This window comes from Oncorhynchus masou, unplaced genomic scaffold (genome assembly GCF_036934945.1).
Source record: "Oncorhynchus masou masou isolate Uvic2021 unplaced genomic scaffold, UVic_Omas_1.1 unplaced_scaffold_3946, whole genome shotgun sequence".
NCBI lineage: Eukaryota > Metazoa > Chordata > Actinopteri > Salmoniformes > Salmonidae > Oncorhynchus > Oncorhynchus masou.
In genome coordinates, this window is record NW_027010348.1 from 6801 (window position 1) to 32933 (window position 26133).

The 26133-nt window shown below is 43.2% G+C and overlaps 37 non-coding genes across 37 annotated transcripts; all 37 read left to right on the plus strand.

Moving 5' to 3' along the window:
- The first annotated feature begins 5357 nt into the window (after positions 1-5357).
- On the plus strand, positions 5358-5430 carry trnak-cuu (transfer RNA lysine (anticodon CUU)). Its single transcript has one exon. It is a non-coding gene; the product is annotated as a tRNA-Lys (tRNA).
- A 426-nt stretch (positions 5431-5856) lies between these two features.
- On the plus strand, positions 5857-5929 carry trnak-cuu (transfer RNA lysine (anticodon CUU)). Its single transcript has one exon. It is a non-coding gene; the product is annotated as a tRNA-Lys (tRNA).
- Positions 5930-6354: 425 nt separating this feature from the next.
- trnak-cuu (transfer RNA lysine (anticodon CUU)) lies at positions 6355-6427 on the plus strand. Its single transcript has one exon. It is a non-coding gene; the product is annotated as a tRNA-Lys (tRNA).
- Positions 6428-6930: 503 nt separating this feature from the next.
- trnak-cuu (transfer RNA lysine (anticodon CUU)) lies at positions 6931-7003 on the plus strand. The gene has a single exon. It is a non-coding gene; the product is annotated as a tRNA-Lys (tRNA).
- Positions 7004-7428: 425 nt separating this feature from the next.
- On the plus strand, positions 7429-7501 carry trnak-cuu (transfer RNA lysine (anticodon CUU)). The gene has a single exon. It is a non-coding gene; the product is annotated as a tRNA-Lys (tRNA).
- Positions 7502-7926: 425 nt separating this feature from the next.
- On the plus strand, positions 7927-7999 carry trnak-cuu (transfer RNA lysine (anticodon CUU)). The gene has a single exon. It is a non-coding gene; the product is annotated as a tRNA-Lys (tRNA).
- Positions 8000-8419: 420 nt separating this feature from the next.
- Positions 8420-8492, plus strand: trnak-cuu (transfer RNA lysine (anticodon CUU)). Its single transcript has one exon. It is a non-coding gene; the product is annotated as a tRNA-Lys (tRNA).
- A 426-nt stretch (positions 8493-8918) lies between these two features.
- On the plus strand, positions 8919-8991 carry trnak-cuu (transfer RNA lysine (anticodon CUU)). Its single transcript has one exon. It is a non-coding gene; the product is annotated as a tRNA-Lys (tRNA).
- A 425-nt stretch (positions 8992-9416) lies between these two features.
- trnak-cuu (transfer RNA lysine (anticodon CUU)) lies at positions 9417-9489 on the plus strand. The gene has a single exon. It is a non-coding gene; the product is annotated as a tRNA-Lys (tRNA).
- Positions 9490-9915: 426 nt separating this feature from the next.
- On the plus strand, positions 9916-9988 carry trnak-cuu (transfer RNA lysine (anticodon CUU)). Its single transcript has one exon. It is a non-coding gene; the product is annotated as a tRNA-Lys (tRNA).
- A 425-nt stretch (positions 9989-10413) lies between these two features.
- trnak-cuu (transfer RNA lysine (anticodon CUU)) lies at positions 10414-10486 on the plus strand. The gene has a single exon. It is a non-coding gene; the product is annotated as a tRNA-Lys (tRNA).
- A 450-nt stretch (positions 10487-10936) lies between these two features.
- Positions 10937-11009, plus strand: trnak-cuu (transfer RNA lysine (anticodon CUU)). The gene has a single exon. It is a non-coding gene; the product is annotated as a tRNA-Lys (tRNA).
- Positions 11010-11434: 425 nt separating this feature from the next.
- trnak-cuu (transfer RNA lysine (anticodon CUU)) lies at positions 11435-11507 on the plus strand. The gene has a single exon. It is a non-coding gene; the product is annotated as a tRNA-Lys (tRNA).
- A 425-nt stretch (positions 11508-11932) lies between these two features.
- On the plus strand, positions 11933-12005 carry trnak-cuu (transfer RNA lysine (anticodon CUU)). The gene has a single exon. It is a non-coding gene; the product is annotated as a tRNA-Lys (tRNA).
- Positions 12006-12430: 425 nt separating this feature from the next.
- On the plus strand, positions 12431-12503 carry trnak-cuu (transfer RNA lysine (anticodon CUU)). The gene has a single exon. It is a non-coding gene; the product is annotated as a tRNA-Lys (tRNA).
- Positions 12504-12928: 425 nt separating this feature from the next.
- On the plus strand, positions 12929-13001 carry trnak-cuu (transfer RNA lysine (anticodon CUU)). The gene has a single exon. It is a non-coding gene; the product is annotated as a tRNA-Lys (tRNA).
- A 426-nt stretch (positions 13002-13427) lies between these two features.
- Positions 13428-13500, plus strand: trnak-cuu (transfer RNA lysine (anticodon CUU)). Its single transcript has one exon. It is a non-coding gene; the product is annotated as a tRNA-Lys (tRNA).
- Positions 13501-14418: 918 nt separating this feature from the next.
- Positions 14419-14491, plus strand: trnak-cuu (transfer RNA lysine (anticodon CUU)). Its single transcript has one exon. It is a non-coding gene; the product is annotated as a tRNA-Lys (tRNA).
- Positions 14492-14917: 426 nt separating this feature from the next.
- On the plus strand, positions 14918-14990 carry trnak-cuu (transfer RNA lysine (anticodon CUU)). The gene has a single exon. It is a non-coding gene; the product is annotated as a tRNA-Lys (tRNA).
- A 925-nt stretch (positions 14991-15915) lies between these two features.
- Positions 15916-15988, plus strand: trnak-cuu (transfer RNA lysine (anticodon CUU)). Its single transcript has one exon. It is a non-coding gene; the product is annotated as a tRNA-Lys (tRNA).
- A 425-nt stretch (positions 15989-16413) lies between these two features.
- On the plus strand, positions 16414-16486 carry trnak-cuu (transfer RNA lysine (anticodon CUU)). Its single transcript has one exon. It is a non-coding gene; the product is annotated as a tRNA-Lys (tRNA).
- Positions 16487-16912: 426 nt separating this feature from the next.
- On the plus strand, positions 16913-16985 carry trnak-cuu (transfer RNA lysine (anticodon CUU)). The gene has a single exon. It is a non-coding gene; the product is annotated as a tRNA-Lys (tRNA).
- A 425-nt stretch (positions 16986-17410) lies between these two features.
- Positions 17411-17483, plus strand: trnak-cuu (transfer RNA lysine (anticodon CUU)). Its single transcript has one exon. It is a non-coding gene; the product is annotated as a tRNA-Lys (tRNA).
- A 425-nt stretch (positions 17484-17908) lies between these two features.
- trnak-cuu (transfer RNA lysine (anticodon CUU)) lies at positions 17909-17981 on the plus strand. The gene has a single exon. It is a non-coding gene; the product is annotated as a tRNA-Lys (tRNA).
- A 425-nt stretch (positions 17982-18406) lies between these two features.
- Positions 18407-18479, plus strand: trnak-cuu (transfer RNA lysine (anticodon CUU)). The gene has a single exon. It is a non-coding gene; the product is annotated as a tRNA-Lys (tRNA).
- A 425-nt stretch (positions 18480-18904) lies between these two features.
- trnak-cuu (transfer RNA lysine (anticodon CUU)) lies at positions 18905-18977 on the plus strand. The gene has a single exon. It is a non-coding gene; the product is annotated as a tRNA-Lys (tRNA).
- A 426-nt stretch (positions 18978-19403) lies between these two features.
- trnak-cuu (transfer RNA lysine (anticodon CUU)) lies at positions 19404-19476 on the plus strand. Its single transcript has one exon. It is a non-coding gene; the product is annotated as a tRNA-Lys (tRNA).
- A 924-nt stretch (positions 19477-20400) lies between these two features.
- On the plus strand, positions 20401-20473 carry trnak-cuu (transfer RNA lysine (anticodon CUU)). Its single transcript has one exon. It is a non-coding gene; the product is annotated as a tRNA-Lys (tRNA).
- Positions 20474-21063: 590 nt separating this feature from the next.
- Positions 21064-21136, plus strand: trnak-cuu (transfer RNA lysine (anticodon CUU)). The gene has a single exon. It is a non-coding gene; the product is annotated as a tRNA-Lys (tRNA).
- A 425-nt stretch (positions 21137-21561) lies between these two features.
- trnak-cuu (transfer RNA lysine (anticodon CUU)) lies at positions 21562-21634 on the plus strand. The gene has a single exon. It is a non-coding gene; the product is annotated as a tRNA-Lys (tRNA).
- A 425-nt stretch (positions 21635-22059) lies between these two features.
- trnak-cuu (transfer RNA lysine (anticodon CUU)) lies at positions 22060-22132 on the plus strand. Its single transcript has one exon. It is a non-coding gene; the product is annotated as a tRNA-Lys (tRNA).
- A 549-nt stretch (positions 22133-22681) lies between these two features.
- trnak-cuu (transfer RNA lysine (anticodon CUU)) lies at positions 22682-22754 on the plus strand. The gene has a single exon. It is a non-coding gene; the product is annotated as a tRNA-Lys (tRNA).
- Positions 22755-23678: 924 nt separating this feature from the next.
- On the plus strand, positions 23679-23751 carry trnak-cuu (transfer RNA lysine (anticodon CUU)). The gene has a single exon. It is a non-coding gene; the product is annotated as a tRNA-Lys (tRNA).
- A 425-nt stretch (positions 23752-24176) lies between these two features.
- trnak-cuu (transfer RNA lysine (anticodon CUU)) lies at positions 24177-24249 on the plus strand. Its single transcript has one exon. It is a non-coding gene; the product is annotated as a tRNA-Lys (tRNA).
- A 426-nt stretch (positions 24250-24675) lies between these two features.
- On the plus strand, positions 24676-24748 carry trnak-cuu (transfer RNA lysine (anticodon CUU)). Its single transcript has one exon. It is a non-coding gene; the product is annotated as a tRNA-Lys (tRNA).
- Positions 24749-25173: 425 nt separating this feature from the next.
- trnak-cuu (transfer RNA lysine (anticodon CUU)) lies at positions 25174-25246 on the plus strand. Its single transcript has one exon. It is a non-coding gene; the product is annotated as a tRNA-Lys (tRNA).
- Positions 25247-25671: 425 nt separating this feature from the next.
- trnak-cuu (transfer RNA lysine (anticodon CUU)) lies at positions 25672-25744 on the plus strand. The gene has a single exon. It is a non-coding gene; the product is annotated as a tRNA-Lys (tRNA).
- The last annotated feature ends 389 nt before the right edge of the window (positions 25745-26133 follow it).

Here is a 26133-nt window from a genome sequence, read left to right on the forward strand (position 1 = left end):
AGGTGATGGTTCTATCAGTACTCAGTCCCAGAACTATAAATACTGGAGGGTAGGTGATGGTTCTATCAGTACTCAGTCCCAGAACTATAAATAAGGGTAGGTGATGGTTCTATCTACTCAGTCCCAGGTCTATAAATAGAGGGTAGGTGATGGTTCTATCAGTACTCAGTCCCAGAACTATAAATACTGTTAGGGTAGGTTCTATCAGTACTCACCCAGAACTATAAATACTGGAGGGTAGGTGATGGTTCTATCAGTACTCAGTCCCAGAACTATAAATAAAGGGTAGGTGATGGTTCTATCAGTAATCATTTTGTCCCAGAACTATAAATACTGGAGGGTAGGTGATGGTTCTATCAGTACTAACTATAAATACACTCAGTCCCAGAACTATAAATACTCTGGGTAGGTGATGGTTCTATCAGTACTCAGTCCCAGAACTATAAATACTGGAGGGTAGTGAGCTAGTCAGAACTATAAATACTGGAGGGTAGGTGATGGTTCTATCAGGAAATCAGTCCCAGAACTATAAATACTGGAGGGTAGGTGATGGTTCTATCAGTACTCAGTCCCAGAACTATAAATACTGGAGGGTAGGTGATGGTTCTATCAGTACTCCCAGAACTATAAATACCGTAGGTGTGGTTCTATCAGTAGTCCCAGAACTATAAATACTGGAGGGTAGGTGATGGTTCTATCAGTATTCCCAGAACTATAAATACTGAGGGTAGGTGATGGTTCTATCAGTACTCAGTCCCAGAACTATAAATACTGGAGGGTAGGTGATGGTTCTATCAGTACTCAGTCCCAGAATTATAAATACTGGAGGGTAGGTGATGGTTCTATCAGTACTCAGTCCCAGAACTATAAATACTGGAGGGTAGGTGATGGTTCTATCAGTACTCATTCCCAGAACTATAAATACTGGAGGTTAGGTGATGGTTCTATCAGTACTCAGTCCCAGAACTATAAATACTGGAGGGTAGGTGACTGTCCCAGAACTTAAATACTAGGGTCAGTACTCAGTCCCAGAACTATAAATACTGGAGGGTAGGTGATGGTTCTATCAGTACTCAGTCCCAGAACTATAAATACTGGAGGGTAGGTGATGGTTCTATCAGTACTCAGTCAGGAAAACTGAACATTTGAACTATAAATACTGAGGGTAGGTGATGGTTCTATCAGTACTCAGTCCCAGAACTATAAATACTGGAGGGTAGGTGATGGTTCTATTACAGTCCCAGAACTATAAATATGGAGGGTAGGTGATGGTTCTATCAGTACTCAGTTTTAAATACTGGAGGGTAGGTGATGGTTCTATCAGTACTCAGTCCCAAACTATAAATACTGGAGGGTAGGTGATGGTTCTATCAGTACTCAGTCCCAAAACTAGGGTAGGTGATGGTTCTATCAATACTATAAATACTGGTAGGTGGTTCTATCAATGGAACTTAAATACTATCAGTACTCAGTCCCAGAACTATAAATACTGGAGGGTAGGTGATGGTTCTATCAGTACTCAGTCCCAGAACTATAAATACTAGGTGATGGTTCTATCAATACTCAGTCCCAGAACTATAAATACTGGAGGGTAGGTGATGGTTCTATCAGTACTCAGTCCCAGAACTATAAATACTGGAGGGTAGGTGATGGTTCTATCAGTACTCAGTCCCAGAACTATAAATACTGGAGGGTAGGTGATGGTTCTATTCAGTACTCAGTCCCAGAACTATAAATACTGGGGTAGGTGATGGTTCTATCAGTACTCAGTCCCAGAACTATAAATACTGGAGGGTAGGTGATGGTAGCTCAGTTAAGATGGTTCTATCAGTACTCAGTCCCAGAACTATAAATACTGGAGGGTAGATGGTTCTATCAGTACTAGTCCCAGAACTATAAATACTGGAGGGTAGGTGATGGTTCTATCAGTACTCAGTCCCAGAACTATAAATACTGGAGGGTAGGTGATGGTTCTATCAGTACTCAGTCCCAGAACTATAAATACTGGAGGGTAGGTGATGGTTCTATCAGTACTCAGTCCCAGAACTATAAATACTGGAGGGTAGGTGATGGTTCTATCAGTACTCAGTCCCAGAACTGATAAATACTGGAGGGTAGTGATGGTTCTATCAGTACTCAGTCCCAGAACTATAAATACCTGTCATGGTCTATCAGTACTCATCCCAGAACTATAAATACTGGAGGGTAGGTGATGGAACTATCAGTACTCAGTCCCAGAACTATAAATACTGGAGGGTAGGTGATGGTTCAAGTACTCCCAGAACTATAAATACTGGAGGGTAGGTGATGGTTCTATCAGTACTCAGTCCCAGAACTATAAATACTGGAGGGTAGGTGATGGTTCTATCAACTTGTCCCAGAACTATAAATACTGTAGGGTACTGATGGTTCTATCAGTACTCAGTCACAGAACTATAAATACTGGAGGGTAGGTGATGGTTCTACAACACTCAGTCCCAGATTTATAAATACTGGAGGGTAGGTGATGGTTCTATCAGTACTCAGTCCCAGAACTATAAATACCTGGGTAGGTGATAGGTAGAACTATAAATACTGTCAGACTCAGTCCCAGAACTATAAATACTGGAGGGTAGGTGATGGTTCTAGTACTCAGTCCCAGAACTATAAATAGGTGATTATTTTCTCAGTACTCAGTCCCAGAACACCAATACTGGAGGGTAGGTCCCATGGTTCTACAGTACCATCCCAGAACTATAAATTTCGAGGGTAGGTGATGGTTCCACTCAGTCCCAGAACTATAAATACTGGAGGGTAGGTGATACAGAAGTCCCAGAACTATAAATTTGTATTCTATCAGTCTGCCTCAGTCCCAGAACTATAAATACATCCCTAGGGTAGGTGATGGTTCTATCAGTACTCAGTCCCAGAACTAAAATGGATGGAGGGTAAATGATGGTTCTTCAGACAAGAACTATAAATACAGGCAGAGGGTAGGTGATGGTTCTATCAGTACTCAGTCCCAGAACTATAAATACTGGAGGGTAGGTGAGGTTCTATCAACTCAGTCCCAGAACTTGTCATCTAATTGCTGTATACTGCTGTATAAGTACAAATACTGGAGGGTAACAGATTGCATGGATCCATCATAAATACTCACTGATCACCATATTTCCCAGAACTATAAATACTGGAGGGTAGGTGATGGTTCTATCAGTACTCAGTCAAAATAACTGGAGAGGTACCTGGCTAGCTCAGTCGGTAGAGCATGAGACTCTTAATCTCAGAACTATAAATACTTCGAGAGGGTAGGTGATGGTTTTCTACTCAGTCCCAGAACTACCAACTGGAGGGTAGGTGATGGTTCTAAACAGTCCATCTATAAATACTGCAAAGCTGGTGATACAGAAGTCCCATGAATTTGTATTTCCATCTCTGCCTGAACTCTAAATCCTGTCATCTCAAGTCCCAGACATCCATATTGGTTCTATGAAAAGTCCTCCCAGAAATGGATGGAATAAATGAATACTGGAGGGTTTGGTTCTATCAGACAAGAAATAGACAGGCAGAATTCAAGAAGAATACTTGCTCCTGGTGGATGGTTCTTGAACTCAGTAACCTTGTCATCTAATTGCTATAAATACTGGAGGGTAGGTGATGGTTCTATCAGATTGCACCACAGGATCCATCAGAACTCATATCACCATACTTTGCAGAAACTGGGATGTAGGTGATGGTTCTATCAGTACTCAGTCAAAGAACTATAAATGAGGGTACCTGATGGTTCTAGCTCAGTCGGGTACTCAGTCCCAGAACATGAGACTCTTAATCTCCCAGGGTCTATAAATACTGGAGGGTAGGTGATTATTTTCTCTGTCCCAGAACTACCAGGGTCATGGTTCTATCAGTAAAGAACCATCCGCTGGAATTTCGAGGTGATGGCTTTCCACCCAGAACTATAAATACTGCATAGGTGATGGTGATACTCAGAAGAACTATAAATTTGTATTCTATCTCTGCCTGCACTCTATCCTGTCATCTCAGAACATCCCTAGGGTACCTATGGTTCTATCAGTACCTCCCAGAAATGGATGGAATAAATGATGGTTTTCATACTCAGGAACAAAATACTGAAATAGACAGGCAGAGGCTTCAAGAAGAATACTGGAGCTCCTGGTGATGGTTCTACTCATAACCTTGTCATCTAATTGCTGTATACTGGATAAGTACAACACTCTAACAGATTGCACCACAGGATCCAACAACAAAATACTCAATGATCACCATATTTAGGAAACTGGTGATGTTCTATCAGTACTCAGTCAAAAATACTGGATAGAGGTGACCTGGCTTCTAGCTCAGTCGGTCCCAGAACTATAAATACTGGAGGGTAGAGCATGAACTATAAATCTCAGGGTAGGTGATGGTTCGAGTCCCCACGTTAGGTGATTATTTTCTCTGCCGATGCACCAACTCAGTCCCAAACAATAATCTGCTTGGAATTTGATGGTTCCACAGTACTGTCCCAGAACTGGTGATACAGAAGGGTATGAATTTGTATTCCATCTCTGCCTGCACTCTATCCTGTCATCTCAATGACATCCATATTCCCTAACTGAAAAGTCCTCCGAAATGGATGGAATAAATGATCATTTTCCGGACAAGAAATAGACAGGCAGGTGAGGTTCAAGAAGAATACTTGCTCCTGGTGGGGCTTGAACTCATAACCTTGTCATCTAATTGCTGTATACTGCTGTATAAGTACAACACTCTAACAGATTGCACCACAGGATCCAACAACAAAACTCAATGATCACCATATTTTGCAGAAACTGTGATGGTACGATATTCTAAGTACAAGTCAAAATCACTATAGAGGTAGGTGGCTAGCTCAGTCGTAGAGCATGAGACTCTTAAATCTCAGGGTCGTGGGTTCGAGCCCCACGTTAGGTGATTATTTTCTCTGCCGAAGCACCAACTCACTTCGCAAACATAAATCTGCTTGGAATTTCGAGCAGGCTTGCCACCCTGCAAAGTTGGTGATACAGAAGGCGATGAATTTGTATTCCATCTCTGCCTGCACTCTATCCTGTCATCTCAATGACATCCCTATTACCTATGAAAAGTCCTCCAAAATGGATGGAATAAATGATCATTTTCATGGCAAGAAATAGACAGGCAGAGGCTTCAAGAAGAATACTTGCTCCTGGTGGGGCTTGAACTCATAACCTTGTCATCTAATTGCTGTATACTGCTGTATTAGTACAACACTCTAACAGATTGCACCACAGGATCCATCAACAAAAACTCACTGATCACCATATTTTGCAGAAACTGGATGTACGATATTCGAAACAAGTCAAAATCACTATAGAGGTACCTGGCTAGCTCAGTCGGTAGAGCATGAGACTCTTAATCTCAGGGTCGTGGGTTCGAGCCCCACGTTAGGTGATTATTTTCTCTGCCGAAGCACCAACTCACTTCGCAAACAACCATCTGCTTGGAATTTCGAGCAGGCTTGCCACCCTGCAAAGTTGGTGATACAGAAGGCGATGAATTTGTATTCCATCTCTGCCTGCACTCTATCCTGTCATCTCAATGACATCCCTATTACCTATGAAAAGTCCTCCGAAATGGATGGAATAAATGATAATTTTCCGGGCAAGAAATAGACAGGCAGAGGCTTCAAGAAGAATACTTGCTCCTGGTGGGGCTTGAACTCATAACCTTGTCATCTAATTGCTGTATACTGCTGTATAAGTACAACACTCTAACAGATTGCACCACAGGATCCAACAACAAAAACTCAATGATCACCATATTTAGCAGAAACTGTGATGTACGATATTCGAACCAAGTCAAAATCACTATAGAGGTACCTGGCTAGCTCAGTCGGTAGAGCATGAGACTCTTAATCTCAGGGTCGTGGGTTCGAGCCCCACGTTAGGTGATTATTTTCTCTGCCGAAGCACCAACTGACTTCGCAAACAACCATCTGCTTGGAATTTCGAGCAGGCTTGCCACCCTGCAAAGTTGGTGATACAGAAGGCGATGAATTTGTATTCCATCTCTGCCTGCACTCTATCCTGTCATCTCAATGACATCCCTATTACCTATGAAAAGTCCTCCGAAATGGATGGAATAAATGATAATTTTCCGGACAAGAAATAGACAGGCAGAGGCTTCAAGAAGAATACTTGCTCCTGGTGGAGCTTGAACTTATAACCTTGTCATCTAATTGCTGTATACTGCTGTATAAGTACAACACGCTAACAGATTGCACCACAGGATCCATCAACAACACTCACTGATCACCATATTTTGCAGAAACTGGGATGTACGATATTCGAACCAAGTCAAAATAACTATTGAGGTACCTGGCTAGCTCAGTCGGTAGAGCATGAGACTCTTAATCTCAGGGTCGTGGGTTCGAGCCCCACGTTAGGTGATTATTTTCTCTGCCGAAGCACCAACTGACTTCGCAAACAACCATCTGCTTGGAATTTCGAGCAGGCTTGCCACCCTGCAAAGTTGGTGATACAGAAGGCGATGAATTTGTATTCCATCTCTGCCTGCACTCTATCCTGTCATCTCAATGACATCCATATTCCCTCCAAAATGAAAATAAATCATAATTTTCCGTAGACCAGAGGCTCAAGAAGAATACTTGCCAAATGGATGGAATAAATGATCTATCCTGTCATTTTCCCTAGGACAAGGATGGAATAGACATTTTCATGGCAGAAATAGGGCAGAGGCTTCAAGAAGAATACTTGCTCCTGGTGGGGCTTGAACTCATAACCTTGTCATCTAATTGCTGTATACTGCTGTATAAGTACAACACTCTAACAGATTGCACCACAGGATCCATCAACAACACTCACTGATCACCATATTTTGCAGAAACTGGGATGTACGATATTCGAACCAAGTCAAAATCACTATTGAGGTACCTGGCTAGCTCAGTCGGTAGAGCATGAGACTCTTAATCTCAGGGTCGTGGGTTCGAGCCCCACGTTAGGTGATTATTTTCTCTGCCGAAGCACCAACTCACTTCGCAAACAGCCATCCGCTTGGAATTTCGAGCAGGCTTGCCACCCTGCAAAGTTGGTGATACAGAAGGCGATGAATTTGTATTCCATCTCTGCCTGCACTCTATCCTGTCATCTCAATGACATCCTTATTACCTATGAAAAGTCCTCCAAAATGGATGGAATAAATGATAATTTTCCGGACAAGAAATAGACAGGCAGAGGCTTCAAGAAGAATACTTGCTCCTGGTGGAGCTTGAACTTATAACCTTGTCATCTAATTGCTGTATACTGCTGTATAAGTACAACACGCTAACAGATTGCACCACAGGATCCATCAACAACACTCACTGATCACCATATTTTGCAGAAACTGGGATGTACGATATTCGAACCAAGTCAAAATCACTATTGAGGTACCTGGCTAGCTCAGTCGGTAGAGCATGAGACTCTTAATCTCAGGGTCGTGGGTTCGAGCCCCACGTTAGGTGATTATTTTCTCTGCCGAAGCACCAACTCACTTCGCAAACAGCCATCCGCTTGGAATTTCGAGCAGGCTTGCCACCCTGCAAAGTTGGTGATACAGAAGGCGATGAATTTGTATTCTATCTCTGCCTGCACTCTATCCTGTCATCTCAATGACATCCCTAGTACCTATGAAACGCCCTCCAAAATGGATGGTATAAATGATCATTTTCATGGCAAGAAATAGACAGGCAGAGGCTTCAAGAAGAATGCTTGCTCCTGGTGGGGCTTGAACTCATAACCTTGTCATCTAATTGCTGTATACTGCTGTATAAGTACAACACGCTAACAGATTGCACCACAGGATCCATCAACAACACTCACTGATCACCATATTTTGCAGAAACTGGGATGTACGATATTCGAACCAAGTCAAAATAACTATTGAGGTACCTGGCTAGCTCAGTCGGTAGAGCATGAGACTCTTAATCTCAGGGTCGTGGGTTCGAGCCCCACGTTAGGTGATTATTTTCTCTGCCGAAGCACCAACTCACTTCGCAAACAGCCATCCGCTTGGAATTTCGAGCAGGCTTGCCACCCTGCAAAGCTGGTGATACAGAAGACTATGAATTTGTATTCTATCTCTGCCTGCACTCTATCCTGTCATCTCAATGACATCCCTAGTACCTATGAAACGTCCTCCAAAATGGATGGAATAAATGATCATTTTCATGGCAAGAAATAGACAGGCAGAGGCTTCAAGAAGAATACTTGCTCCTGGTGGGGCTTGAACTCATAACCTTGTCATCTAATTGCTGTATACTGCTGTACAACACTCTAACAGATTGCACCACAGGATCCAACAACAAAAACTCAATGATCACCATATTTTGCAGAAACTGTGATGTACGATATTCGAAACAAGTCAAAATCACTATAGAGGTACCTGGCTAGCTCAGTCGGTAGAGCATGAGACTCTTAATCTCAGGGTCGTGGGTTCGAGCCCCACGTTAGGTGAATATTTTCTCTGCCGAAGCACCAACTGACTTCGCAAACAACTATCTGCTTGGAATTTCGAGCAGGCTTGCCACCCTGCAAAGCTTGGTGATACAGAAGGCGATGAATTTGTATTCTATCTCTGCCTGCACTCTATCCTGTCATCTCAATGACATCCCTATTACCTATGAAAAGTCCTCCGAAATGGATGGAATAAATGATAATTTTCCGGACAAGAAATAGACAGGCAGAGGATTCAAGAAGAATACTTGCTCCTGGTGGAGCTTGAACTTATAACCTTGTCATCTAATTGCTGTATACTGCTGTATAAGTACAACACGCTAACAGATTGCACCACAGGATCCATCAACAACACTCACTGATCACCATATTTTGCAGAAACTGGGATGTACGATATTCGAAACAAGTCAAAATCACTATGGAGGTACCTGGCTAGCTCAGTCGGTAGAGCATGAGACTCTTAATCTCAGGGTCGTGGGTTCGAGCCCCACGTTAGGTGATTATTTTCTCTGCCGAAGCACCAACTCACTTCGCAAACAGCCATCCGCTTGGAATTTCGAGCAGGCTTGCCACCCTGCAAAGTTGGTGATACAGAAGGCGATGAATTTGTATTCCATCTCTGCCTGCACTCTATCCTGTCATCTCAATGACATCCCTATTACCTATGAAAAGTCCTCCAAAATGGATGGAATAAATGATAATTTTCAGGGCAAGAAATAGACAGGCAGAGGATTCAAGAAGAATACTTGCTCCTGGTGGGGCTTGAACTCATAACCTTGTCATCTAATTGCTGTATACTGCTGTATAAGTACAACACGCTAACAGATTGCACCACAGGATCCATCAACAACACTCACTGATCACCATATTTTGCAGAAACTGGGATGTAAGATATTCGAAACAAGTCAAAATCACTATGGAGGTACCTGGCTAGCTCAGTCGGTAGAGCATGAGACTCTTAATCTCAGGGTCGTGGGTTCGAGCCCCACGTTAGGTGATTATTTTCTCTGCCGAAGCACCAACTGACTTCGCAAACAACCATCTGCTTGGAATTTCGAGCAGGCTTGCCACCCTGCAAAGTTGGTGATACAGAAGGCGATGAATTTGTATTCCATCTCTGCCTGCACTCTATCCTGTCATCTCAATGACATCCCTATTACCTATGAAAAGTCCTCCAAAATGGATGGAATAAATGATCATTTTCAGGGCAAGAAATAGACAGGCAGAGGCTTCAAGAAGAATACTTGCTCCTGGTGGGGCTTGAACTCATAACCTTGTCATCTAATTGCTGTATACTGCTGTATAAGTACAACACTCTAACAGATTGCACCACAGGATCCAACAACAAAAACTCAATGATCACCATATTTTGCAGAAACTGTGATGTACGATATTCGAAACAAGTCAAAATCACTATAGAGGTACCTGGCTAGCTCAGTCGGTAGAGCATGAGACTCTTAATCTCAGGGTCGTGGGTTCGAGCCCCACGTTAGGTGATTATTTTCTCTGCCGAAGCACCAACTGACTTCGCAAACAACCATCTGCTTGGAATTTCGAGCAGGCTTGCCACCCTGCAAAGTTGGTGATACAGAAGGCGATGAATTTGTATTCCATCTCTGCCTGCACTCTATCCTGTCATCTCAATGACATCCCTATTACCTATGAAAAGTCCTCCGAAATGGATGGAATAAATGATAATTTTCCGGGCAAGAAATAGACAGGCAGAGGCTTCAAGAAGAATACTTGCTCCTGGTGGAGCTTGAACTCATAACCTTGTCATCTAATTGCTGTATACTGCTGTATAAGTACAACACGCTAACAGATTGCACCACAGGATCCATCAACAACACTCACTGATCACCATATTTAGCAGAAACTGTGATGTACGATATTCGAAACAAGTCAAAATCACTATAGAGGTACCTGGCTAGCTCAGTCGGTAGAGCATGAGACTCTTAATCTCAGGGTCGTGGGTTCGAGCCCCACGTTAGGTGATTATTTTCTCTGCCGAAGCACCAACTGACTTCGCAAACAACCATCTGCTTGGAATTTCGAGCAGGCTTGCCACCCTGCAAAGTTGGTGATACAGAAGGCGATGAATTTGTATTCCATCTCTGCCTGCACTCTATCCTGTCATCTCAATGACATCCCTATTACCTATGAAAAGTCCTCCAAATGGATGGAATAAATGATAGATTTTCATGGGCAAGAAATAGACAGGCAGAGGCTTCAAGAAATAGACAGGCAGAGGCTTCAAGAAGAATACTTGCTCCTGGTGGGGCTTGAACTCATAACCTTGTCATCTAATTGCTGTATACTGCTGTATAAGTACAACACGCTAACAGATTGCACCACAGGATCCATCAACAACACTCACTGATCACCATATTTTGCAGAAACTGGGATGTACGATATTCGAAACAAGTCAAAATCACTATTGAGGTACCTGGCTAGCTCAGTCGGTAGAGCATGAGACTCTTAATCTCAGGGTCGTGGGTTCGAGCCCCACGTTAGGTGATTATTTTCTCTGCCGAAGCACCAACTCACTTCGCAAACAGCCATCCGCTTGGAATTTCGAGCAGGCTTTCCACTCTGCATAGCTGGTGATACAGAAGACTATGAATTTGTATTCTATCTCTGCCTGCACTCTATCCTGTCATCTCAATGACATCCCTATTACCTATGAAAAGTCCTCCGAAATGGATGGAATAAATGATAATTTTCCGGGCAAGAAATAGACAGGCAGAGGCTTCAAGAAGAATACTTGCTCCTGGTGGAGCTTGAACTCATAACCTTGTCATCTAATTGCTGTATACTGCTGTATAAGTACAACACGCTAACAGATTGCACCACAGGATCCATCAACAACACTCACTGATCACCATATTTTGCAGAAACTGGGATGTACGATATTCGAACCAAGTCAAAATCACTATTGAGGTACCTGGCTAGCTCAGTCGGTAGAGCATGAGACTCTTAATCTCAGGGTCGTGGGTTCGAGCCCCACGTTAGGTGATTATTTTCTCTGCCGAAGCACCAACTGACTTCGCAAACAACCATCTGCTTGGAATTTCGAGCAGGCTTGCCACCCTGCAAAGTTGGTGATACAGAAGGCGATGAATTTGTATTCCATCTCTGCCTGCACTCTATCCTGTCATCTCAATGACATCCCTATTACCTATGAAAAGTCCTCCAAATGGATGGAATAAATGATCATTTTCATGGCAAGAAATAGACAGGCAGAGGCTTCAAGAAGAATACTTGCTCCTGGTGGGGCTTGAACTCATAACCTTGTCATCTAATTGCTGTATACTGCTGTATAAGTACAACACTCTAACAGATTGCACCACAGGATCCAACAACAAAAACTCAATGATCACCATATTTAGCAGAAACTGTGATGTACGATATTCGAAACAAGTCAAAATCACTATAGAGGTACCTGGCTAGCTCAGTCGGTAGAGCATGAGACTCTTAATCTCAGGGTCGTGGGTTCGAGCCCCACGTTAGGTGATTATTTTCTCTGCCGAAGCACCAACTGACTTCGCAAACAACCATCTGCTTGGAATTTCGAGCAGGCTTGCCACCCTGCAAAGTTGGTGATACAGAAGGCGATGAATTTGTATTCCATCTCTGCCTGCACTCTATCCTGTCATCTCAATGACATCCCTATTACCTATGAAAAGTCCTCCGAAATGGATGGAATAAATGATAATTTTCCGGACAAGAAATAGACAGGCAGAGGATTCAAGAAGAATACTTGCTCCTGGTGGAGCTTGAACTTATAACCTTGTCATCTAATTGCTGTATACTGCTGTATAAGTACAACACGCTAACAGATTGCACCACAGGATCCATCAACAACACTCACTGATCACCATATTTTGCAGAAACTGGGATGTACGATATTCGAACCAAGTCAAAATCACTATTGAGGTACCTGGCTAGCTCAGTCGGTAGAGCATGAGACTCTTAATCTCAGGGTCGTGGGTTCGAGCCCCACGTTAGGTGATTATTTTCTCTGCCGAAGCACCAACTCACTTCGCAAACAGCCATCCGCTTGGAATTTCGAGCAGGCTTTCCACTCTGCATAGCTGGTGATACAGAAGACTATGAATTTGTATTCTATCTCTGCCTGCACTCTATCCTGTCATCTCAATGACATCCCTAGTACCTATGAAACGTCCTCCAAAATGGATGGAATAAATGATCATTTTCATGGCAAGAAATAGACAGGCAGAGGCTTCAAGAAGAATACTTGCTCCTGGTGGGGCTTGAACTCATAACCTTGTCATCTAATTGCTGTATACTGCTGTATAAGTACAACACTCTAACAGATTGCACCACAGGATCCAACAACAAAACTCAATGATCACCATATTTAGCAGAAACTGTGATGTACGATATTCGAAACAAGTCAAAATCACTATGGAGGTACCTGGCTAGCTCAGTCGGTAGAGCATGAGACTCTTAATCTCAGGGTCGTGGGTTCGAGCCCCACGTTAGGTGATTATTTTCTCTGCCGAAGCACCAACTGACTTCGCAAACAACCATCTGCTTGGAATTTCGAGCAGGCTTGCCACCCTGCAAAGTTGGTGATACAGAAGGCGATGAATTTGTATTCCATCTCTGCCTGCACTCTATCCTGTCATCTCAATGACATCCCTATTACCTATGAAAAGTCCTCCGAAATGGATGGAATAAATGATCATTTTCATGGACAAGAAATAGACAGGCAGAGGCTTCAAGAAGAATACTTGCTCCTGGTGGGGCTTGAACTCATAACCTTGTCATCTAATTGCTGTATACTGCTGTATAAGTACAACACTCTAACAGATTGCACCACAGGATCCATCAACAAAACTCAATGATCACCATATTTAGCAGAAACTGTGATGTACGATATTCGAAACAAGTCAAAATCACTATAGAGGTACCTGGCTAGCTCAGTCGGTAGAGCATGAGACTCTTAATCTCAGGGTCGTGGGTTCGAGCCCCACGTTAGGTGATTATTTTCTCTGCCGAAGCACCAACTGACTTCGCAAACAACCATCTGCTTGGAATTTCGAGCAGGCTTGCCACCCTGCAAAGTTGGTGATACAGAAGGCGATGAATTTGTATTCCATCTCTGCCTGCACTCTATCCTGTCATCTCAATGACATCCCTAGTACCTATGAAACGTCCTCCAAAATGGATGGAATAAATGATCATTTTCATGGCAAGAAATAGACAGGCAGAGGCTTCAAGAAGAATACTTGCTCCTGGTGGGGCTTGAACTCATAACCTTGTCATCTAATTGCTGTATACTGCTGTACAACACTCTAACAGATTGCACCACAGGATCCAACAACAAAAACTCACTGATCACCATATTTTGCAGAAACTGTGATGTACGATATTCGAAACAAGTCAAAATCACTATTGAGGTACCTGGCTTGCTCAGTCGGTAGAGCATGAGACTCTTAATCTCAGGGTCGTGGGTTCGAGCCCCACGTTAGGTGATTATTTTCTCTGCCGAAGCACCAACTGACTTCGCAAACAACCATCTGCTTGGAATTTCGAGCAGGCTTGCCACCCTGCAAAGTTGGTGATACAGAAGGCGATGAATTTGTATTCCATCTCTGCCTGCACTCTATCCTGTCATCTCAATGACATCCCTATTACCTATGAAAAGTCCTCCGAAATGGATGGAATAAATGATCATTTTCATGGCAAGAAATAGACAGGCAGAGGCTTCAAGAAGAATACTTGCTCCTGGTGGGGCTTGAACTCATAACCTTGTCATCTAATTGCTGTATACTGCTGTATAAGTACAACACGCTAACAGATTGCACCACAGGATCCATCAACAACACTCACTGATCACCATATTTTGCAGAAACTGGGATGTACGATATTCGAACCAAGTCAAAATCACTATTGAGGTACCTGGCTAGCTCAGTCGGTAGAGCATGAGACTCTTAATCTCAGGGTCGTGGGTTCGAGCCCCACGTTAGGTGATTATTTTCTCTGCCGAAGCACCAACTGACTTCGCAAACAACCATCTGCTTGGAATTTCGAGCAGGCTTGCCACCCTGCAAAGTTGGTGATACAGAAGGCGATGAATTTGTATTCCATCTCTGCCTGCACTCTATCCTGTCATCTCAATGACATCCCTATTACCTATGAAAAGTCCTCCGAAATGGATGGAATAAATGATAATTTTCCGGACAAGAAATAGACAGGCAGAGGCTTCAAGAAGAATACTTGCTCCTGGTGGGGCTTGAACTCATAACCTTGTCATCGAATTGCTGTATACTGCTGTATAAGTACAACACGCTAACAGATTGCACCACAGGATCCATCAACAAAAACTCAATTATCACCATATTTTGCAGAAACTGGGATGTACGATATTCGAAACAAGTCAAAATCACTATAGAGGTACCTGGCTAGCTCAGTCGGTAGAGCATGAGACTCTTAATCTCAGGGTCGTGGGTTCGAGCCCCACGTTAGGTGATTATTTTCTCTGCCGAAGCACCAACTGACTTCGCAAACAACCATCTGCTTGGAATTTCGAGCAGGCTTGCCACCCTGCAAAGTTGGTGATACAGAAGGCGATGAATTTGTATTCCATCTCTGCCTGCACTCTATCCTGTCATCTCAATGACATCCCTATTACCTATGAAACGTCCTCCAAAATGGATGGAATAAATGATCATTTTCATGGCAAGAAATAGACAGGCAGAGGCTTCAAGAAGAATACTTGCTCCTGGTGGGGCTTGAACTCATAACCTTGTCATCTAATTGCTGTATACTGCTGTATAAGTACAACACTCTAACAGATTGCACCACAGGATCCAACAACAAAAACTCAATGATCACCATATTTAGCAGAAACTGTGATGTACGATATTCGAAACAAGTCAAAATCACTATTGAGGTACCTGGCTTGCTCAGTCGGTAGAGCATGAGACTCTTAATCTCAGGGTCGTGGGTTCGAGCCCCACGTTAGGTGATAATTTTCTCTGCCGAAGCACCAACTCACTTCGCAAACAGCCATCTGCTTGGAATTTCGAGCAGGCTTTCCACTCTGCATAGCTGGTGATACAGAAGACTATGAATTTGTATTCCATCTCTGCCTGCACTCTATCCTGTCATCTCAATGACATCCCTATTACCTATGAGAAGTCCTCCAAAATGGATGGAATAAATGATCATTTTCATGGCAAGAAATAGACAGGCAGAGGCTTCAAGAAGAATACTTGCTCCTGGTGGGGCTTGAACTCATAACCTTGTCATCTAATTGCTGTATACTGCTGTATAAGTACAACACTCTAACAGATTGCACCACAGGATCCAACAACAAAAACTCAATGATCACCATATTTAGCAGAAACTGTGATGTACGATATTCGAAACAAGTCAAAATCACTATAGAGGTACCTGGCTAGCTCAGTCGGTAGAGCATGAGACTCTTAATCTCAGGGTCGTGGGTTCGAGCCCCACGTTAGGTGATTATTTTCTCTGCCGAAGCACCAACTGACTTCGCAAACAACCATCTGCTTGGAATTTCGAGCAGGCTTGCCACCCTGCAAAGTTGGTGATACAGAAGACGATGAATTTGTATTCCATCTCTGCCTGCACTCTATCCTGTCATCTCAATGACATCCCTATTACCTATGAAAAGTCCTCCGAAATGGATGGAATAAATGATCATTTTCCGGACAAGAAATAGACAGGCAGAGGATTCAAGAAGAATACTTGCTCCTGGTGGAGCTTGAACTCATAACCTTGTCATCTAATTGCTGTATACTGCTGTATAAGTACAACACGCTAACAGATTGCACCACAGGATCCATCAACAACACTCACTGATCACCATATTTAGCAGAAACTGTGATGTACGATATTCGAAACAAGTCAAAATCACTATTGAGGTACCTGGCTAGCTCAGTCGGTAGAGCATGAGACTCTTAATCTCAGGGTCGTGGGTTCGAGCCCCACGTTAGGTGATTATTTTCTCTGCCGAAGCACCAACTGACTTCGCAAACAACCATCTGCTTGGAATTTCGAGCAGGCTTGCCACCCTGCAAAGTTGGTGATACAGAAGGCGATGAATTTGTATTCCATCTCTGCCTGCACTCTATCCTGTCATCTCAATGACATCCCTATTACCTATGAAAAGTCCTCCAAAATGGATGGAATAAATGATCATTTTCATGGACAAGAAATAGACAGGCAGAGGATTCAAGAAGAATACTTGCTCCTGGTGGAGCTTGAACTCATAACCTTGTCATCTAATTGCTGTATACTGCTGTATAAGTACAACACGCTAACAGATTGCACCACAGGATCCATCAACAACACTCACTGATCACCATATTTTGCAGAAACTGGGATGTACGATATTCGAACCAAGTCAAAATAACTATTGAGGTACCTGGCTAGCTCAGTCGGTAGAGCATGAGACTCTTAATCTCAGGGTCGTGGGTTCGAGCCCCACGTTAGGTGATTATTTTCTCTGCCGAAGCACCAACTGACTTCGCAAACAACCATCTGCTTGGAATTTCGAGCAGGCTTGCCACCCTGCAAAGTTGGTGATACAGAAGGCGATGAATTTGTATTCCATCTCTGCCTGCACTCTATCCTGTCATCTCAATGACATCCCTATTACCTATGAAAAGTCCTCCAAATGGATGGAATAAATGATCATTTTCATGGCAAGAAATAGACAGGCAGAGGCTTCAAGAAGAATACTTGCTCCTGGTGGGGCTTGAACTCATAACCTTGTCATCTAATTGCTGTATACTGCTGTATAAGTACAACACTCTAACAGATTGCACCACAGGATCCAACAACAAAAACTCAATGATCACCATATTTAGCAGAAACTGTGATGTACGATATTCGAAACAAGTCAAAATAACTATTGAGGTACCTGGCTAGCTCAGTCGGTAGAGCATGAGACTCTTAATCTCAGGGTCGTGGGTTCGAGCCCCACGTTAGGTGATTATTTTCTCTGCCGAAGCACCAACTGACTTCGCAAACAACCATCTGCTTGGAATTTCGAGCAGGCTTGCCACCCTGCAAAGTTGGTGATACAGAAGGCGATGAATTTGTATTCCATCTCTGCCTGCACTCTATCCTGTCATCTCAATGACATCCCTATTACCTATGAAAAGTCCTCCGAAATGGATGGAATAAATGATCATTTTCATGGCAAGAAATAGACAGGCAGAGGCTTCAAGAAGAATACTTGCTCCTGGTGGGGCTTGAACTCATAACCTTGTCATCTAATTGCTGTATACTGCTGTATAAGTACAACACGCTAACAGATTGCACCACAGGATCCATCAACAACACTCACTGATCACCATATTTTGCAGAAACTGGGATGTACGATATTCGAACCAAGTCAAAATAACTATTGAGGTACCTGGCTAGCTCAGTCGGTAGAGCATGAGACTCTTAATCTCAGGGTCGTGGGTTCGAGCCCCACGTTAGGTGATTATTTTCTCTGCCGAAGCACCAACTGACTTCGCAAACAACCATCTGCTTGGAATTTCGAGCAGGCTTGCCACCCTGCAAAGTTGGTGATACAGAAGGCGATGAATTTGTATTCCATCTCTGCCTGCACTCTATCCTGTCATCTCAATGACATCCCTATTACCTATGAAAAGTCCTCCGAAATGGATGGAATAAATGATAATTTTCCGGACAAGAAATAGACAGGCAGAGGATTCAAGAAGAATACTTGCTCCTGGTGGGGCTTGAACTCATAACCTTGTCATCTAATTGCTGTATACTGCTGTATAAGTACAACACTCTAACAGATTGCACCACAGGATCCAAAACAAAAACTCAATGATCACCATATTTAGCAGAAACTGTGATGTACGATATTCGAAACAAGTCAAAATCACTATTGAGGTACCTGGCTAGCTCAGTCGGTAGAGCATGAGACTCTTAATCTCAGGGTCGTGGGTTCGAGCCCCACGTTAGGTGATTATTTTCTCTGCCGAAGCACCAACTGACTTCGCAAACAACCATCTGCTTGGAATTTCGAGCAGGCTTGCCACCCTGCAAAGTTGGTGATACAGAAGGCGATGAATTTGTATTCCATCTCTGCCTGCACTCTATCCTGTCATCTCAATGACATCCCTATTACCTATGAAAAGTCCTCCGAAATGGATGGAATAAATGATAATTTTCCGGACAAGAAATAGACAGGCAGAGGATTCAAGAAGAATACTTGCTCCTGGTGGAGCTTGAACTTATAACCTTGTCATCTAATTGCTGTATACTGCTGTATAAGTACAACACGCTAACAGATTGCACCACAGGATCCATCAACAACACTCACTGATCACCATATTTTGCAGAAACTGGGATGTACGATATTCGAACCAAGTCAAAATAACTATTGAGGTACCTGGCTAGCTCAGTCGGTAGAGCATGAGACTCTTAATCTCAGGGTCGTGGGTTCGAGCCCCACGTTAGGTGATTATTTTCTCTGCCGAAGCACCAACTCACTTCGCAAACAGCCATCCGCTTGGAATTTCGAGCAGGCTTTCCACTCTGCATAGCTGGTGATACAGAAGACTATGAATTTGTATTCTATCTCTGCCTGCACTCTATCCTGTCATCTCAATGACATCCCTAGTACCTATGAAACGTCCTCCAAAATGGATGGAATAAATGATCATTTTCATGGCAAGAAATAGACAGGCAGAGGCTTCAAGAAGAATACTTGCTCCTGGTGGGGCTTGAACTCATAACCTTGTCATCTAATTGCTGTATACTGCTGTATAAGTACAACACTCTAACAGATTGCACCACAGGATCCAACAACAAAAACTCAATGATCACCATATTTAGCAGAAACTGTGATGTACGATATTCGAACCAAGTCAAAATCACTATTGAGGTACCTGGCTAGCTCAGTCGGTAGAGCATGAGACTCTTAATCTCAGGGTCGTGGGTTCGAGCCCCACGTTAGGTGGTTATTTTCTCTGCCGAAGCACCAACTGACTTCGCAAACAACCATCTGCTTGGAATTTCGAGCAGGCTTGCCACCCTGCAAAGTTGGTGATACAGAAGGCGATGAATTTGTATTCCATCTCTGCCTGCACTCTATCCTGTCATCTCAATGACATCCCTATTACCTATGAAAAGTCCTCCGAAATGGATGGAATAAATGATAATTTTCCGGACAAGAAATAGACAGGCAGAGGATTCAAGAAGAATACTTGCTCCTGGTGGGGCTTGAACTTATAACCTTGTCATCTAATTGCTGTATACTGCTGTATAAGTACAACACGCTAACAGATTGCACCACATGATCCATCAACAAAAAATCAATGATCACCATATTTAGCAGAAACTGTGATGTACGATATTCGAAACAAGTCAAAATCACAATAGAGGTACCTGGCTAGCTCAGTCGGTAGAGCATGAGACTCTTAATCTCAGGGTCGTGGGTTCAAGCCTCACGGTAGGTGATTATTTTCTCTGCCGAAGCACCAACTGACTTCGCAAACAACCATCTGCTTGGAATTTCGAGCAGGCTTGCCACCCTGCAAAGTTGGTGATACAGAAGGCGATGAATTTGTATTCCATCTCTGCCTGCACTCTATCCTGTCATCTCAATGACATCCCTATTACCTATGAAAAGTCCTCCGAAATGGATGGAATAAATGATAATTTTCCGGACAAGAAATAGACAGGCAGAGGATTCAAGAAGAATACTTGCTCCTGGTGGAGCTTGAACTCATAACCTTGTCATCTAATTGCTGTATACTGCTGTATAAGTACAACACGCTAACAGATTGCACCACAGGATCCATCAACAACACTCACTGATCACCATATTTTGCAGAAACTGGGATGTACGATATTCGAACCAAGTCAAAATAACTATTGAGGTACCTGGCTAGCTCAGTCGGTAGAGCATGAGACTCTTAATCTCAGGGTCGTGGGTTCGAGCCCCACGTTAGGTGATTATTTTCTCTGCCGAAGCACCAACTGACTTCGCAAACAACCATCTGCTTGGAATTTCGAGCAGGCTTTCCACCCTGCAAAGTTGGTGATACAGAAGGCGATGAATTTGTATTCCATCTCTGCCTGCACTCTATCCTGGAATCCATATTACCTATGAAAAGTCCTCCGAAATGGATGGAATAAATGATAATTTTCCGGACAAGAAATAGACAGGCAGAGGCTTCAAGAAGAATACTTGCCACCCTGCAAAGTTGATACAGAAGACTATGAATTTGTATTCTATCTCTGCCTGCACTCTATCCTGTCATCTCAATGACATCCCTAGTACCTATGAAACGTCCTCCAAAATGGATGGAATAAATGATCATTTTCATGGCAAGAAATAGACAGGCAGAGGCTTCAAGAAGAATACTTGCTCCTGGTGGGGCTTGAACTCATAACCTTGTCATCTAATTGCTGTATACTGCTGTATAAGTACAACACTCTAACAGATTGCACCACAGGATCCAACAACAAAACTCAATGATCACCATATTTAGCAGAAACTGTGATGTACGATATTCGAACAAGTCAAAATCACTATTGAGGTACCTGGCTAGCTCAGTCGGTAGAGCATGAGACTCTTAATCTCAGGGTCGTGGGTTCGAGCCCCACGTTAGGTGATTATTTTCTCTGCCGAAGCACCAACTGACTTCGCAAACAACCATCTGCTTGGAATTTCGAGCAGGCTTGCCACCCTGCAAAGTTGGTGATACAGAAGGCGATGAATTTGTATTCCATCTCTGCCTGCACTCTATCCTGTCATCTCAATGACATCCCTATTACCTATGAAAAGTCCTCCGAAATGGATGGAATAAATGATAATTTTCCGGACAAGAAATAGACAGGCAGAGGATTCAAGAAGAATACTTGCTCCTGGTGGAGCTTGAACTCATAACCTTGTCATCTAATTGCTGTATACTGCTGTATAAGTACAACACTCTAACAGATTGCACCACAGGATCCATCAACAACACTCAATGATCACCATATTTAGCAGAAACTGTGATGTACGATATTCGAAACAAGTCAAAATCACTATAGAGGTACCTGGCTAGCTCAGTCGGTAGAGCATGAGACTCTTAATCTCAGGGTCGTGGGTTCGAGCCCCACGTTAGGTGATTATTTTCTCTGCCGAAGCACCAACTGACTTCGCAAACAACCATCTGCTTGGAATTTCGAGCAGGCTTGCCACCCTGCAAAGTTGGTGATACAGAAGGCGATGAATTTGTATTCCATCTCTGCCTGCACTCTATCCTGTCATCTCAATGACATCCCTATTACCTATGAAAAGTCCTCCGAAATGGATGGAATAAATGATAATTTTCCGGACAAGAAATAGACAGGCAGAGGATTCAAGAAGAATACTTGCTCCTGGTGGAGCTTGAACTCATAACCTTGTCATCTAATTGCTGTATACTGCTGTATAAGTACAACACGCTAACAGATTGCACCACAGGATCCATCAACAACACTCACTGATCACCATATTTTGCAGAAACTGGGATGTACGATATTCGAACCAAGTCAAAATAACTATTGAGGTACCTGGCTAGCTCAGTCGGTAGAGCATGAGACTCTTAATCTCAGGGTCGTGGGTTCGAGCCCCACGTTAGGTGATTATTTTCTCTGCCGAAGCACCAACTGACTTCGCAAACAACCATCTGCTTGGAATTTCGAGCAGGCTTGCCACCCTGCAAAGTTGGTGATACAGAAGGCGATGAATTTGTATTCCATCTCTGCCTGCACTCTATCCTGTCATCTCAATGGCATCCATATTACCTATGAATTTGGATGGAATTCCATCTCTGCCTGCCACCCTGCAAAGTTGGTGATACAGAAGACTGAATTTGTATTCATCTCTGCCTGCACTCTATCCTGTCATCTCAATGACATCCCTAGTACCTATGAAACGTCCTCCAAAATGGATGGAATAAATGATCATTTTCATGGCAAGAAATAGACAGGCAGAGGCTTCAAGAAGAATACTTGCTCCTGGTGGGGCTTGAACTCATAACCTTGTCATCTAATTGCTGTATACTGCTGTATAAGTACAACACTCTAACAGATTGCACCACAGGATCCAACAACAAAAACTCAATGATCACCATATTTAGCAGAAACTGTGATGTACGATATTCGAAACAAGTCAAAATCACTATAGAGGTACCTGGCTAGCTCAGTCGGTAGAGCATGAGACTCTTAATCTCAGGGTCGTGGGTTCGAGCCCCACGTTAGGTGATTATTTTCTCTGCCGAAGCACCAACTGACTTCGCAAACAACTATCTGCTTGGAATTTCGAGCAGGCTTTCCACTCTGCATAGCTGGTGATACAGAAGGCGATGAATTTGTATTCCATCTCTGCCTGCACTCTATCCTGTCATCTCAATGACATCCCTATTACCTATGAAAAGTCCTCCGAAATGGATGGAATAAATGATAATTTTCCGGACAAGAAATAGACAGGCAGAGGATTCAAGAAGAATACTTGCTCCTGGTGGAGCTTGAACTTATAACCTTGTCATCTAATTGCTGTATACTGCTGTATAAGTACAACACGCTAACAGATTGCACCACAGGATCCATCAACAACACTCACTGATCACCATATTTTGCAGAAACTGGGATGTACGATATTCGAACCAAGTCAAAATAACTATTGAGGTACCTGGCTAGCTCAGTCGGTAGAGCATGAGACTCTTAATCTCAGGGTTGTGGGTTCGAGCCCCACGTTAGGTGAATATTTTCTCTGCCGAAGCACCAACTGACCTCGCAAACAACTATCTGCTTGGAATTTCGAGCAGGCTTTCCACTCTGCATAGCTGGTGATGCAGAAGGCGATGAATTTGTATTCCATCTCTGCCTGCACTCTATCCTGTCATCTCAATGACATCCCTATTACCTATGAAAAGTCCTCCAAAATGGATGGAATAAATGATCATTTTCAGGGCAAGAAATAGACAGGCAGAGGCTTCAAGAAGAATACTTGCTCCTGGTGGGGCTTGAACTCATAACCTTGTCATCTAATTGCTGTATACTGCTGTATAAGTACAACACTCTAACAGATTGCACCACAGGATCCAACAACAAAAACTCAATGATCACCATATTTAGCAGAAACTGTGATGTACGATATTCGAAACAAGTCAAAATCACTATAGAGGTACCTGGCTAGCTCAGTCGGTAGAGCATGAGACTCTTAATCTCAGGGTCGTGGGTTCGAGCCCCACGTTAGGTGATTATTTTCTCTGCCGAAGCACCAACTGACTTCGCAAACAACCATCTGCTTGGAATTTCGAGCAGGCTTGCCACCCTGCAAAGTTGGTGATACAGAAGGCGATGAATTTGTATTCCATCTCTGCCTGCACTCTATCCTGTCATCTCAATGACATCCCTATTACCTATGAAAAGTCCTCCGAAATGGATGGAATAAATGATAATTTTCCGGACAAGAAATAGACAGGCAGAGGATTCAAGAAGAATACTTGCTCCTGGTGGAGCTTGAACTCATAACCTTGTCATCTAATTGCTGTATACTGCTGTATAAGTACAACACTCTAACAGATTGCACCACAGGATCCATCAACAACACTCACTGATCACCATATTTAGCAGAAACTGTGATGTACGATATTCGAACCAAGTCAAAATCACTATTGAGGTACCTGGCTAGCTCAGTCGGTAGAGCATGAGACTCTTAATCTCAGGGTCGTGGGTTCGAGCCCCACGTTAGGTGATTATTTTCTCTGCCGAAGCACCAACTCACTTCGCAAACAGCCATCCGCTTGGAATTTCGAGCAGGCTTGCCACCCTGCAAAGTTGGTGATACAGAAGGCGATGAATTTGTATTCCATCTCTGCCTGCACTCTATCCTGTCATCTCAATGACATCCCTATTACCTATGAAAAGTCCTCCGAAATGGATGGAATAAATGATAATTTTCCGGGCAAGAAATAGACAGGCAGAGGCTTCAAGAAGAATACTTGCTCCTGGTGGGGCTTGAACTCATAACCTTGTCATCTAATTGCTGTATACTGCTGTATAAGTACAACACTCTAACAGATTGCACCACAGGATCCAACAACAAAAACTCAATGATCACCATATTTAGCAGAAACTGTGATGTACGATATTCGAAACAAGTCAAAATCACTATAGAGGTACCTGGCTAGCTCAGTCGGTAGAGCATGAGACTCTTAATCTCAGGGTCGTGGGTTCGAGCCCCACGTTAGGTGATTATTTTCTCTGCCGAAGCACCAACTGACTTCGCAAACAACCATCTGCTTGGAATTTCGAGCAGGCTTTCCACTCTGCATAGCTGGAGATACAGAAGACTATGAATTTGTATTCCATCTCTGCCTGCACTCTATCCTGTCATCTCAATGACATCCCTATTACCTATGAAACGTCCTCCAAAATGGATGGAATAAATGATAATTTTCATGGCAAGAAATAGACAGGCAGAGGCTTCAAGAAGAATACTTGCTCCTGGTGGGGCTTGAACTCATAACCTTGTCATCTAATTGCTGTATACTGCTGTATAAGTACAACACGCTAACAGATTGCACCACAGGATCCATCAACAACACTCACTGATCACCATATTTTGCAGAAACTGGGATGTACGATATTCGAACCAAGTCAAAATAACTATTGAGGTACCTGGCTAGCTCAGTCGGTAGAGCATGAGACTCTTAATCTCAGGGTCGTGGGTTCGAGCCCCACGTTAGGTGATTATTTTCTCTGCCGAAGCACCAACTGACTTCGCAAACAACCATCTGCTTGGAATTTCGAGCAGGCTTGCCACCCTGCAAAGTTGGTGATACAGAAGGCGATGAATTTGTATTCCATCTCTGCCTGCACTCTATCCTGTCATCTCAATGACATCCCTATTACCTATGAAAAGTCCTCCGAAATGGATGGAATAAATGATAATTTTCCGGACAAGAAATAGACAGGCAGAGGATTCAAGAAGAATACTTGCTCCTGGTGGGGCTTGAACTCATAACCTTGTCATCTAATTGCTGTATACTGCTGTATAAGTACAACACGCTAACAGATTGCACCACAGGATCCATCAACAACACTCACTGATCACCATATTTTGCAGAAACTGGGATGTACGATATTCGAACCAAGTCAAAATAACTATAGAGGTACCTGGCTAGCTCAGTCGGTAGAGCATGAGACTCTTAATCTCAGGGTCGTGGGTTCGAGCCCCACGTTAGGTGATTATTTTCTCTGCCGAAGCACCAACTGACTTCGCAAACAACCATCTGCTTGGAATTTCGAGCAGGCTTGCCACCCTGCAAAGTTGGTGATACAGAAGGCGATGAATTTGTATTCCATCTCTGCCTGCACTCTATCCTGTCATCTCAATGACATCCCTATTACCTATGAAAAGTCCTCCGAAATGGATGGAATAAATGATAATTTTCCGGACAAGAAATAGACAGGCAGAGGATTCAAGAAGAATACTTGCTCCTGGTGGAGCTTGAACTCATAACCTTGTCATCTAATTGCTGTATACTGCTGTATAAGTACAACACGCTAACAGATTGCACCACAGGATCCATCAACAACACTCACTGATCACCATATTTTGCAGAAACTGGGATGT